Raw genomic sequence first — 13,088 nt, 5'->3', positions numbered from 1 at the left:
ATAATGCGTGTCCATGAAAGTGAAGAAACAGGAACCCCGTAAGCCATGGATAACGAGTTAAATACTGGAAGAAAGAAAGCGAAGGATTTTAGCTTTATCAAAGATTCTAGATGACAAAAGTAATGGTTGATGTGAATTGTTCAAAAAACAGCGCAATTTAGTGAACAAATTATAATAAGTTTTCAAATAGTAAAGGAAATATGAAAGAAACACGGAAACTGATAAATGAGTGACCGGAGGGAACGCTGAAATTGGAGGGGATAAAGTACAACTTGAAAAGTTCACCCCAGATGATAAGTCTGGAATTATAAGTAAGTTTAGTAAACTTTTCTCTAATATTGGTATTAAAGTGCAAAATAGTGTAAAACTTAGACGTCAACAGGTTCAAGAACACATTATTTGTGATAATAGAGGTGAGAGTTACGAACTGATCCGTGTGCAAGTGATGAACTGCTTAAAATAATAAAATATCTAAAATCAAATTTTGCGGGAGTGGACGGCTTGTGTCTTTGAGCGTTTAAGGTAATAATGCATTATATTCTACCATGTCTGCTTTTTATTATAGACATGTCACTTGAAAAGAGCATTTTCCCTGATCAGCTAAAAGTTGCAAAAGTGATACCACTTCATAAAGGTGGCCCTAAAGAGGAAATTGAGAATTGGAGACCGATTTCGATCCTATTTCGAACCGATTTCGTCTATATAGCTTCCTACAGGCTAATAGTTTGTTGAGTGAGACTCAATTCGGATTTCACAAAGGGCACTCGACGACGAATGCTTTGCAACAACTTATGGAATCAATTAACAGTGGTATGGACAGAGGTGAAACACCTTTGTCTATATTTATAGATATTCGCAAAACATTTGATACAGTTGATTTTCAAGTCGGGTGGAGTCGTTAGGTGTCTGAAGCAAATGCTTAAAGTGGTTTGAAATTTATATTACAAGAAGATCCCTCAAAGTAGTGTTGAATGATGTGACCTCAGCAGCATTTCCGGTGATGCGTGGAGTACCACAAGGGTCAGTGTTAGGTCCGCTGCTTTACCTCATCTATGTTGATCTCTTGCGTTATTTGAAAGATGCGTGTCTTACCTCCTTTGCTGATGATGCCGTTTTAACTGTGTTTACCTCATCTATGAAGGACCTGATGAGAAAAGCGAATCTCGCAATTGGAAAGGCTGGAGATTTTCACTTCATAAATTCTATTGTGTGTAAATGTTCGCAAGACATTTTTAACGACGTTCAGTAGAGTTGGTACACCGCTGGATGTGTCTGGCTAGGTAACTTTAAGTGGTAATCCAGTTCAACAAGTTGATCATCTCCGCTACCTTGGTTTTTATCTTGATTGCCATCTGGCATGGAAATGTCACAGTGACGCAATTTCGTCAAAAATTGGCCGTGGGGCTGGCATACTTCGACACCTGCAGCACTTTCTCCCTCAAAGAATACTTCTAACTATATGTTATTCGTTGGTTTACCAGTACATCTCCTACGGTTGTCTCCTATGAAGCAGTAACTTCTGCTGCAACTATACAAGCGTGCAAGTTCTACAAAATAAAGCAGTTAGAACAATCGGTAGCTATGTCCAGGATGTACAAGACACCTGTGCTTTTTTTACGTCCCTGAAGCTCCTTAATGTAGGTCAGATAAGAGATTACCAAGCTACAATATTTGTGTTTCAGTGTATGAATGGTTTAACCCCTGATGTTTTTGAGAGTTTTTAACAAATTAATAGCGACCTGCATAATTATGCAACTAGGCAAAGTGATAATATAGTTGTTGATTTGCGTAGTGGTACCAGGTCTTCATTTTCAATGAAACACCTGGCTCTATCTGTATGGAATAAGCTACCATTGAGCATTAGGGCGGCGGAACACGTACATCAGTTTCAAAAGAATTTAAAAGATTATTTTTGGGGGAAAATTTGTTGAATTTTATTATGGCTGGTAGGGTGGATAGGGGAGGAAAAGGAGCTGGAGAGGTAAGGGTGGGCAGGTGCTAAGGAAGGGGAGGAGGAGTCGAGTATTGAAGAGTGATGGAGACTGAATTCTGTATTAATTTTTTTATTTTATATTTTTATTTATCTATTATTATTTTTGATTCAGTTATTTATTTATAATTTTTTCTCATATATTATAGTTTATCTATATGTTACAGTTTATCTATTTTTTGTTTATTTATAATAGTTTTAAATAAATAGTTGAAGCAAATAGTTGAATTAATAAGTAAGTAGTTAAGTGGACTTTCGCGCAACCGCAAACCTCCGTAGGCTTCCTCCAGCGCGAAAGTGTTGTTTAATTTATTTATTTGTGAAAGTGGAATAATAAACTTATGAACTTATATATTTGTTTCCTATTGTTCCTTCGTCCTCCCTCGGAAACAGCCCAGACTGTTTTTAATTTTTTTTTATTATTATTAGTTATACCCCAGATTTTGTCAGTAGCAAAAATCAGATGAGTTTTTCTGATTCGAAGAGGGAGCGGAAAATTTGAAAAACTATTTTATGCCAGAATTTCCAGTAATAACAAAGGGTTTCTCGAACCAAAGAGGCATTAAAGAGAGGGGTATGTTCTCTTATAGCTGAGAAATTAAAACAGTACCTGCAATATTCTCGTACATTGCGACCTCTTGCATTCCTCCACAACCAGAGGTTGACCTTTTTTTCTCGACAACCACATTGGGCTGAGTTCCATTTTCAACTGCGCTCATTGAGTCTCGCTTTCGTCGAATCCACAAAGCTTTATAGAAGTCTAATCTCTTCCCTTTATAGCGGACAGAGGACCACCCACAGCCGGATTTCTTTTCTGGATTGATTATCCGCTTACAGTGCAATGCCCATGCACTTGGGGTGCTAAATATTTGCTGAGTTTCCCTTGAACAAATTGTGCCGTTTTCCAACAAGTCGCCGGTAAACTTTTGACCCTAAAAATGACAAGTGATGAGGAAGAAGAAATTAAGGTCCCCGCGTAATTGGTGTAATAAGGATTCCTTACCATAGAAATAAGGATTCTATGGTGTAAATAAGGATTCCTTACCATAGAAATCAGGATTCTATGGTGTAATAGGGTTTCTATGATGTAATAAGGGTTCTATGGTGTAAATAAGGATTCTCTGGTGTAAATAAGGATTCTATGGTGTAAATAAGGATTCCATACCATACACTAAGTGCGGAGAGCAGATTTCCTCTTCGTACTAGTTCATGCAGGAGGTCAAATGGTGGCAATTGTCTCCGCCATCATAAATTTGAAAAACTCATTTTGCCCCTTTCCCAACATATTCGTGAATTAAAGCCCCTCAGTTCATGCATAATTCAGTTAGAAGAGACAAAACCTTGATCTTCTTTATAGTATATATAAGACGTTTAAGAAATTACACTTTTCTCACATTCTAAAGCAATGCCCACTCAGAACCGTAACCGTGTATAGATTCAGCACTAAGATGAATCAGGAAAATAAAACACCATTATAGTCTAGCCTTATCAGAGTTATTCGCTTTAATTATTTTATTACCCAAAATTAAATATTCTTTATAAGCGTTATCCGGCAGTTAGGGTGAGACTTAATGTACCCGCCAAACTATAGTCACACTTGTCCATTAAACAGGATGACGGAAGACTATATATTTAATGATATATTTCATGTGACTAGGGGCGTTACTAGCCAAAATGTTTGGGGGAAAAGCGAGAGATTTTACCTACTGTTTTTTATCAATGATTAGCATAATGTCCGTTACGAATGCGAAACTTGAGAACAGAAACCAGCCAAAAGAATCGTACCGCCTGAAGAAGATTAGCCTATTAGTTCAGTTTCTCAAAGAAGCTTGCGTGCAACTAGTTGGTATTCTAGTCGAGAAATGAGTAATACAAAAGGAATAAAGCGATAATATGATTTATATACACACAGAACTCATTATACGGATTAAACACAGAATGAAGAAAATGCAACAACAAAACTTCAGTTAAAAAGTCGAATGTCTTTGTTCGGCAGTCTCAAAGCGCATCATGTCGAGGTGATTGAAACAGTTATCGTCCATCGCTATACGTAAACAGTTTCAGTTTAGCTGAAACTTCTTTTCACCATGACCAAGGTTGGTGATGCTGTCACAAACTGCTGGTAAACTGACCAGAGAGTCGAAAATATCGATTTAACTGCATAAGTTTCACGGAAGAGGGTCTCAAGCATGGCGCCATCGGTGACTTTACAGCCTTGGACCTCAGTCCTGGCCGAATGCTCTAGCATGAGTTCCACGAGATATAGGTCTTTACCCGCAAACATCGTCGTGACTCCGGAAAGGCTTCCATAGCTGTCGTCCATTCTGCCCAGTAGACTTCTATACGCTTCTTTTCTGGCTCCAGAAAAGAAGAGTTATCATGGATTGCATAGTCCAAGTCGTTCACTACAACCCTGAGGACGCCGAAGTGTTCCCGCATAGAACAATTCCTTTCATCCAGCGGGTTGGTTCCAGGATTAGAAATTGCCTCTGAAAAACGACCGGGTGGACACTTATGATGATGTTAAAGTTGGAAATTGTTTTTGGCTAGTGAGTTCTTTTTTTTCCACTGCTGCTTTTAATACCTCGATATCTCTCTCTATCAGTCTCGGAAGATGTCGCGAGTCACCCAGAGTTTTGTGTTTGCAATCAGCAAATTAAGCTGTTCAGCCCGAAAAGTCGCACTTTCTCTTTTATTACCTTTTCTTTGTCCTGTTCTGTTAGCTCATTGAGAACTTCAACAATAGTATCAAAGCTGGTCCACAACAATGTCAAACTCTCGGACCTGGACATCCATTTGGTGGACAGATTCTTAAGACGGACTCTTCAGTGTCGATTCAGCACTCTCAACTGCTCGTTTCAAAGCAATAATTTTTTTTAATCGATCGGTAAAGAAGACGTACAATTCCTGTAAAAATTCAAACATTTTTCGGGCTATTGGGGTGGTGCTGCACGCGTGTTCCATAATGATATTCTCTCTATGAGCCATGAATCGAATTTAGCATACTTGACTTCCCTATTTAGCTAGTATGTGTTCCTGAACACCCTGTAGAATACCAGACATGTTGCTTGCATAATCACAGCTTTGAAATACCTCAGCTTACGCCTTCCTTTTCTAAAAATTTTAGAAGTTTTTTATAACAATGCACGACCAATTTGATTCTTTTGGTTGCTTATGTGGCAAATGGGTTGCAAATAAACTACTCAGCAGCTAAAATTTGTCGAATGTATTCATATTTGTCACTTTATTTTTACTCGATTTGTTCTTAAACTCGATATATCTAATGCCTTTCAAATCTATTCCTTTCTAATTCCTTTTTATCTTCTAAATGTATTCCTTTCTAATGCCTTTTAAATATATTGCTTTCTACTTGAGATCAATCATTCAATTGCCAATTTTTAAACTAGCATATGATTCCCTTGGATGGGCACCGCTCTCTTTACCACCGACAGCTCTTAATCTACTAACCACCTAACCTGTTATAAACGTGGCTGCGACCATAACAACTTGGAAATAACTGTTATGGAACTAGTTTATACCAAATGAGGCTTTCGTCTATCCTTTCCAGTCAGTAAAGCCGGTGCATTTTCCCACTGAGATCGGGATTTTTGGAAGATGTCATGTCAGTATTTTGATGTTCTTCATTTAACCGAATGAAAAATTGTGGCACCATCAGTAAAATCAGGGCATGCTTTACTAAAACTGCTGCATTTACCAACCAAGATTGAGATTTTGGTAGATGTCATGTCATTATTTTCAGGTTCTTTATTTAACCGAATAGAAAATGGTGGTGCTGTTCGTAAAATCACTGCACGAATTGGTACAACTGTTTTATTTACCGACTGAATTCGAAAATACGGTACACGTCACGTCAGTATACCAAATGAAAAATTTCGGCACCGTCCGTAAAGTCACGACAGAAGTCGATAAAACCGCTGTATTTACCAACCGAGATTGAAATTTAGGTATATATAATGTCAGTATTCTAATTCTCTTTATTTGACCAAATATAAAATTGTGGCATCATCCGCAAATCCCGGCAGGATTCGGTAAAACAGGTGCGCTTATCAACCAAGTTTGAGATATCTGTAAATGGTATGTAAGTATTTTCGTGGTCTTTACTTAACCGAACAAAAATTTTGACGGCGTCGAAAAAATCTTGGCACTTTGCACCACGATTTTACCGATTCAATATTTTTTACCAAGTCGCAACACTTTAGGGAACAGCCTCCCCCCATACGTGACAGCCCTCCATATGACATCCAGCGATTGAACAATATTCTACTTTCAAACGTATTATTTTTACGTTTAGCCAATCAAGGCAGAAGCAGCTTTATCATTTTATCGTTGAACCTGTAAAGACATAGCATTAGGTTAGTATCATTGGGCTAAAAGATAATTTCGCAAACCCCAGTTGCTTGTCATCACAAAAACGACAAGAGAAGAAAGGGAGAATGTGGTTTTATAAGGCCAATAAAAACACCGGATGAAACAACACGAGAAAGGACCGACACTGTAAAGATTGTTGCTAGGCTTACGCAAATTAGATATAAGTGTATTTCTCGTATTTAGTGTTTTATTACTTTAAGGGTATATTTTTGGTATTTAGTGCATGTTCCACTTCAAGGGTATAGTTGGGTATGTGTTGTTTTTAAGTACTTGTTTCTGCCTTCTTTTCTATTCAAGGTAGTGGGTCACCATGACCAAAAACCTGCCAGCCAATGAGAGGCTACTTTGGGGGTCATGGAACCAGAATTCTATGCTTGGGCCTTGGAAGATAAGAAGGGGGAAAAGATAACCTGTGGACAGTTCAGCTTTGAGAACCAACAGTGACAAATGGTTAGAGGAACACCGCTTGGAGAGTTCGACCAACCTCCACTTTTCTACAATATAATTTAAAAAAAAACTTTCCGAAAAATAAGTTTTTCAAAGAAAAGTAAAGGCCATTTTAAACTTAAGCTCAGAAGATACAAATACCTGTTATTATTCAAACTCAAAACGACCAGAAATTACTATTTCTGAATAAATGAAACCCAAAACGAACCGAAATTAATTAAACAATCATAGCAAAAAACATACAACAGGTAATAATATAAATGAATAAGTAGATCTTAAAGCGAGTAATGCTTAGATTGAATATAAAAATCAAGCTTAAAACGAAAACAAATATTTGCTATTAAATTATAAATGAAACTTCAAACGAACATAAATTAAATAAACAATCAATGCGAACAAACATAGAATATACATTAATCTAAATGAATAAATAAATCTTAAAACGAGTGAAACTTAAATTGAATATACAAATCAAGTTTGAATCGAATAAAAATAATTACAAACAAGAGTTTGGGTATCGTCTCACTGCAGGATCCTAAAACCTACTGCGTCATTGGCGCTTTATTGAAAACAATTCTTTGAAATATTTTCACTTTTGTAACCTTAAGAAATCAAAAATTAATTAAGATTTTAGGGAATAAATATCAGCATATTTATATTAAATTGACAATGCACATTTTTTTTAAGTAAACTCATTTTAATTTTTTTTCAGTAAAGTACAAATTATATTCTGGCTTTTAGAAAGCATAGGGATTTTGAACCCTTCTCACGTTAAGTTATGCTTGTTTTGAGTTTGACTCTAATATCTATTTTAATTTTTGTTCGTTTTGGGTTTCATTTATTTATTGATACTAATTTGGGGTAGTTGTATGCTTTGTAGATTACATGATTGTCCGGACGCCAGGTGTTAAAAATGTCAACCATACCACGACGGAATGCGGCTGCTACGAGAATTAACCTACCCTCTTCCCCCTAAATTGACCATGCGGATTCAAAAATACCAACGGCACTTGCTTGAGAGTGGTGGAACACTCCGAAACTTGAAATTTTATTATATTTTGGTGTTTCATGCAAGAAAATGCATGTTCCACAAAGTTTGAGGTGCAGTTTTCCGCTCAAATAGAAATGCCTAGAAGCCATAGAATGTTTTCATAACAAACTAGCACCATTAGTTACAAAAAATGGCAGAGGTAAAAAAAATGGCAAAACTATATGAGTCTTGAACAGTCTTGGAAAGTATAAACAAAATCAAATTGAATATTAGATAAATAATGATAATAATTGTTGAAAGATCCATCAGTTCAAGATTTTTTTTCAATGTAATTTAAATTTTCATTTTTCAATGCTGTAAGAACTGGAAAATAATAAATTTGTAATATACGAGTAATTCGTTTTCAGTGAAGCACCAATGACGCAGAAGGCCTTAGGTTTTTACAGTTAAAGAAAGGGGCAGTATCCAAATTTTGTTTGTAGTGAAACTATATTTGTCTTGACCAATCTTGAAAAGAACTAATAAGTTAAACTGAATATTTGATGCATAATGATACTAATTGCTAAAAGCTCATCAGTTCAAAATTTTACTGTAATTTTAATACTTATTTTCAATATTAAGTACAAAAGAAAACATTTGTAATATAATTCGTTTTCAGTAAAGCGCCAATGACGCAGTAGGTTTTAGGCTTCTGCAGTGAGACGATACCCAAACTCTTGTTTGTACTTATTTTTATTCGATTCAAACTTGATTTGCATATTCAATTTAAGTTTCACACGTTTTAAGATATATTTATTCATTTACATTAATATATATTTTATGTTTGTCCGCATTGATTGTTTATTTAATTTCTGTTCGTTTTAAGTTTCATTTATACTTTAATAGCAAAATATTTGTTTTCGTTTTAAGCTTGATTTTCATATTCAATCTAAGGATTACTCGCTTTAAGATCTATTTATTCATTTATAATATTACTTGTTGAATGTTCTTTGCTATGATTGTTTATTTAATTTCTGTTCGTTTTGGGTTTCATTTATTCTTTAGTAGTAATCTGGCCGTTTTGAGCTTGAATTTAACAGGTATTTTTATCTTCTGGGCTAAGTTTAAAATGGCCTTTACTTTTCTTTGAAAAACTTATTTTTCGGAAATTTTTTTAATTAATTTTTGTTCGTTTTTTATTGCAAAAATTTTCAAGTTTTTATGGCAGGGGGGGGGGAGGGCTTACTATACGATTATGCTTGACTTTAAAAAACGGATCTAGAACTTTCAATTTAAATCGAATTAGGCTTTTTTTCAAAGTCTATACGATTACCTCTTTGATAAAAACCTTATATATGAACAATAGACAGCTTGCATAACTTGTGGACAGCGATTGACAATAATGAATGGATTGGAAAAATAGCTCCAATAAGGGGGTTTAGACCATTTCACTTGCTGACACAAAGGGATCACGACTGTTTGGAATTGACCTTAATAGGAATTTGTGTGCCAAAGAAATTTTGCATCTATCACAGAGTATGTATTTTAACCTTATAATTCGATAAATATAATAGATTTCCTATGTGTTCTTCCCATACAAAACCCCTTACCATAAGTTATAAACCCCCCTTAATAAGTTATGCCCCAGGGCATAACTTACAACGCCTACCCCTGGGCCCTGGTGGGCTGTGTCGACACCGGAGATTTTTGTTATCATAACTTTGAACTATTTAAACAGAATGCCTATCTCAAAATTTTTATCTGATGCATTTAGGGCGTGGAGGAGGGAGAGGGGCTAGTTGCCCTTCAATCTCTTTTGACTCTTAAAAAGTGAACAAGAACTTTCAATTTCCAATCAAATGAGCCCTCTCTAAAGTTTATACGAGCATCCCTTCCATAAGAAATAATATGAAGGATTCGGAGAATTCTTAAATTACAACCCTTGCCCTGAGGGGTGTAAATTTTGGAAATAGGTTTTTCATGGTGAAAACCAATGTCTAAAATCCTAATTATATGTGGAAATTTTCATTTCAAAGTTAAAATCACAGTTCCTCTATAAGTAAATTAATTCTGAATATTTGATTTGATTTTTAGAACATAACTGGGTAGGGTTGAACAGTTCTGTCAAATGCCCAGATGTGTATCTGCATATTGTGCTGAATATAAGTTACCAATTTAGATTATTTGAGTCAGTTCGAATTCTGTATCTGTCCTCGCCATATGTACATTCACAGTATTATATGTACAAATTAACATTTTATGCTCTAAACATAAACTATGTGATGGTTAGAGATTCTAGACATCCTCCACCGGTAGAACCCAGATAATAGGCCAATGCTACCATAAGGCCCTAAAGAGAAGAAGTCTCACTGTACAGAGAAGTAGATAATTCACAGAGAAGTGAGCACAGAGACTTTACAAAGTGGTGCAGCGGTTTTTGCCGGAGAGGATTGCAGTTAATATATTCTTTTGAGGCCCGTCACCTACAGTGTCGTCGTTCCAGCTTCAGTTCCAGGTTCCAGTTCAGATCTAGTTCAGTTCCAGCTTCAGTTCCAGGTTCCAGTTCAGTTCAAGCTTCAGTTCCAGGTTCCAGGTTCCCGCTTCAATTTAAGGTTCCCGCTCCAGATTCCAGTTTTTGAAAAAAAGTGAAGAACGTCGAAGGACAATTTACGAAAGTAAGTCATGCACTTTAAGTTCGCACGCGAGTAGGAAATCAGTTAGGAGTGTTGAATAACGATTTTTTCTTGTTTTTACAGCGTTGACTTAATTAATTTGTTTTACTAATATTTTTTTTTTTCTCGTTTAAAATGAGCGCAATTCCAATTTTAGATCCTTCAGATCCTGAATTTGACAAAGATATTGCTTCATCCTTTTTCAAAGAAATAAGAAGTAAAGGTTTAAATATCCCTTTGAATTTTGATTCTTCAAGTCGGGATTATAATCCCACTTCAATCGTAAAATTTTTGACTACTGTGGGTAATTTAATGGCCAAAGAAAATGCCACGGTAAGAAGTAGTGTAAATATGGGGGATAATTCTGAGGATGATAAACCTATTGAGGATAAGAGCAACAAGGAGAATTTGAATCAAAGAGTAATTGGGTCAGTAATGAATCCCCTGGAAAATATTCCAGTGCTTGAAAATGCAAAATTTATAAAACCTTTTTTTTAGCCAATTGAAAGGGTTAAATACCTTACTGGGCTGGTCTGACTCACAAGTGATAGATGCAGTACCACCTAGAGCAACATGATCATTACTTAATTTTTTTGACTATAAGTATTCCTCCGATATTATGAATTTAAAGGAACTTGAAAAGGAAATTACGTAGGCATTTTTACCAGGAAAGACAGCTAGGAAGAAATTGAAAGATTTAGCTGAATTGAGGCAATCGTCCAATGAAACAGTGTATCAGTTTTATAAGAGGATGGAGATTGCCACAAAATCATATCTATCTGGGTATGGCGGATTAGTAGGTTTTTCTGATAGTATAGGCCTGGATTGTTTTATTCAAGAGTTGAGACTAAATATTAAGAGATATTTATTTGAATACCATAATGATTATGATTCTGATTATGAAGCGTAGCGTTTTAAAACTATTAAAAACGCAATTGGTGAAGAAAAGCAGGAATTTTTTCAGCAACCGTAGATGCTGAATTTCGTTGGACAGAATGAGGGACTCCGTCAGAAATGGCCTGACGTAAAACGTGGCCAAGGGGATAGGTAGATTTTTTTTAGTGCAGGATGTAGGGTTCATTTTAGGAATTTAAGCAGAAATTTTAGGACAAAAAAAAAATTATGACGAGAAACTGAAAATTTTTTATAAGGCACTGAACTGAAAGGTGTATTATCAAGAGAGACGAGAAATTTATTATTAGGAACCAACGTAATGAGGCGTTGTGTCGAAAGTGATGAGGCTGGTGAAAGGACGAACTATGGTTAACCGAGGGACCAGATGACTGAGACTTTATTAAGAGCCAACGTAATGAGGTGCTGTGTCGAGAGAGATGAGGCTGGTGAAGGGGCGGACAACGGTCGACCGAAGGACCAGTGGTTAACCGGCTCAGAGGATCCTGGAAAAGGAAGGTCTGAGAGGCTAACGGGTTCAGAGAATCCTGGGAAAGGAAGGTCTGAGCTCCCATGGGCGAAGACAGAGGTAGGCGGTGGAGCGCCCAACCTCGTAAACCCTGCAAAGTTTCTTACCATGGAAAATAGTCGACAGGGCGAAAAAGAGCGTGCCAGACGTCGACAGGGTAGAAAAGAGTTCCGTGCCAGAGAGAAAAATAGTCGACAGGGCGGAAAAGAGTTCCGTGCAAGAAGTCGACAGGGCGGAAAAGAGTTCCGTGCCAGAGAGAAAAATAGTCGACAGGGCGTAAAAGAGTTCCATGCCAGAAGTCGACAGGGCGGAAAAGAGTTCCGTTCCAGGGGGAGTGACAGATAACAATTTTGTGTCTTGGCTGTTGAAAATTTTTGACGGCCTGTTTCTGAAGGAAGGTGTTCTTTATTGTTATCCGATGGGAGGCGTTGATAAGGACAAAGGGTACCCTAGAACAGCTGAATTAGTCTCGCCAAGTGTCCTAATAGATTCGGCAATAAAACTGGCTCGTGATCATTTACTCATTGGTGGTCACATGTCTATGGAGAAGACATTAGATCGAGTAAGTCGTATCTTTGTATTTGATAGAATGGGTGCAAAAGTTCGAGAGCGTTACAAGAAATGTAATTTTTGCTTGCGTGGGAATAAAATGCATCGTAACTTCAGACCTACGTTGGAAAAAAATGAATAGCCGAAATGCCCATTCCGTGTGTTTTCGATGGACTCAGCTGGTCCCATTGGGGGCGCATTATGTGGGCCTACTGAAAACGGAAATTTTCATATTTTAGTTGGCGTTGGCCATTTTTCAAAATTTTGTATCCTGAAAGCTGTGCCGAAGATAACAGCAGAAGCTCTGTGTAATATTCTTTGCGAGTCAGTGATAGCATACTTTGGTCTTTTTGAAGTTTTGATCACTGATTCCCATCAGTCTTTCCGTTCAAATCTCATTTCACAGATGTGTGAAAAATTAAAAATTAAACATCATTTTTTGTCATCCGATAATCTTCAATCGGATGGGTTATGCGAGGATCGATTGAAGGGAACCATATCCGTATTAAAATGTCATTATCAGGATCGTCCCATTTCTTAAGACGTTCATTTACCTCTCGTTGAGAATGTGTTAAATTCTACTTTTTCTTAGAGAAATAAATATTCATCCCATCAGGTAATTTTTTGGTAGTTAGCCTTTCATTTGGATAT

Source organism: Artemia sp. Qi Xiang Cuo, chromosome 11 (assembly GCF_049724085.1).
Source record: "Artemia sp. Qi Xiang Cuo chromosome 11, ASM4972408v1, whole genome shotgun sequence".
NCBI lineage: Eukaryota > Metazoa > Arthropoda > Branchiopoda > Anostraca > Artemiidae > Artemia > Artemia sp. Qi Xiang Cuo.
This window is presented reverse-complemented; position numbering follows the sequence as displayed.